This window comes from Alligator sinensis, unplaced genomic scaffold (assembly GCF_000455745.1).
Source record: "Alligator sinensis unplaced genomic scaffold, ASM45574v1 scaffold207_1, whole genome shotgun sequence".
In the NCBI taxonomy this organism is placed as follows: Eukaryota; Metazoa; Chordata; order Crocodylia; family Alligatoridae; genus Alligator; species Alligator sinensis.
Window position 1 is genome coordinate 227,573 of NW_005842112.1, and position 1,748 is coordinate 229,320.

Below are 1,748 nucleotides of genomic sequence, written 5' to 3' on the forward strand. Positions count from 1 at the left end.
TAGTATACAGAATGACAAATCAGAAGCTAATCTAGGAAACGCAGAAAAGGATACTTCACAGGCCCCGAAAGCTTCAGTCAAAGCAATTGGTGATTTGGTCTCTTTGCCCTAACGCCGGAACATTTTAGCCAGGTCTCTGGCACACTTGATTTTACATTTAACACTTGCTATTTAAGAAGCTGATGCTTCTTAAGACAAGCAAAATGAGAAACTTTAGTCATGAATTCCTATTCAGTAGTTCAGAGATGCCAGGTTTTGGCCGACTCCAAGATAGAAAGGATGCTTGTCAAACACCATCCCACCGAGCAGATCAAAAAGCCCAGAGTCCAAGACAATAGCCAAGAAAAAATTCAGCGGAGTTGAAAATAATATCCAGCTAACAGGAGATCCTAAAACCAAATTAGCAACTAGCTCTAGTTGTAGGGGTTTTAATGTTACCAAGAAATTAGCTGTTCAAACATAGCAGAGAGGAAATACCATCACGTTAAATATACTGACAGCTATGGTGGGGTCCCTGAAGTTGGATTCTACTTCCCCCTATGGAGCTCCATTAGAATCTAAATCGTTTGCTCTTAATTGATTCAATACGTATTTGGACCAGGATTATTAAGCAATTTTATTATGGAAAAATTAATGTGTCACTTCCCCATAGATGCATTAGGATACAAATGCAGCAATGAGACACATTTTCAGTGTGTGTGCATGCATGTTTTCCCCTCTCAATGGCTTTTATAGAGCCTAGCCCTTCAAGAAAAAGCAACATGGTCTAATTATTGGATTCTAGTGCTACTTTAAAAAAAAATAAAAATACTCCTAATTCAGCTCATACTGGAAGTCATTAGGCTTCACCCAGAAAACTCACAGAAGCCTGCATGTTTCCAAGTATATTAGGGCAGTGACAGCCAACCTTTTGGCAGGTGTGCCGCAAATCAGGCCTGCACCCCTACAATTCCCTTTCCCTGCCCAATCAGGTGCTGTTTCCTGCTCTCTGATCAGCTACTGTTTTGTTTGCTGCTGTGCTGCCTGTCCCCTCCTCAGTCTGCCACGTCCTGCACAGAGGCTGCCTGTACCACAAGTTGGCCATCCCTACATTAGGACAACAGCTTAATATTCCTCATTAGAGCAAAATAATAAAAAGATTGGAGTTGACCTCAGAAGCATTAGGCAGGTGATGACTTCAGCTCCAGCTGAAGTCATTCAGAGCAGGCAATGCTCAGTATTTATGGAAGGGGAGGAAAAGGCCTAGCCTTGCAGTCCCTGTCCCCACTGTGTTTTGCTTGTATAGTCAGTTCATCCTCCTTCATGCATAGCTTTTGAAGGAGGATGGATGTCTGCTAATACATAGGCCCTAAAAATTAGGAGAAAAACCACAGAGATCTACCTTTGTATAAGTGCTATTAAGCAATCCATTTTGCAAGCATGCCACATACCCCCAGTACCTCTACCCCTGAAGAATGCTTCAAAACCTACTTTTCTGCCTTCAGGCTGCAAGCTCCAGCGAGCACCTCCTACAACGTCAATGCTCTTGTCTCATTTGCCCCTCCTCACTCCTCCTCCATCTGTGCCTCTACAGTATAAGGCCCAAGGCAGGACCTGTTATCTGTCTGGCACTCTAGATTTTAGCACAACTTAGACATGGATATGATTCTCCTCTCATTAAACACTTGTGTTTTAAGTTCTGCTTCACTTCAGTGGAGTTGCATGGATAAAGCCGAGGTCAGAATTTAATTTTATTGCACGGGGGGGGG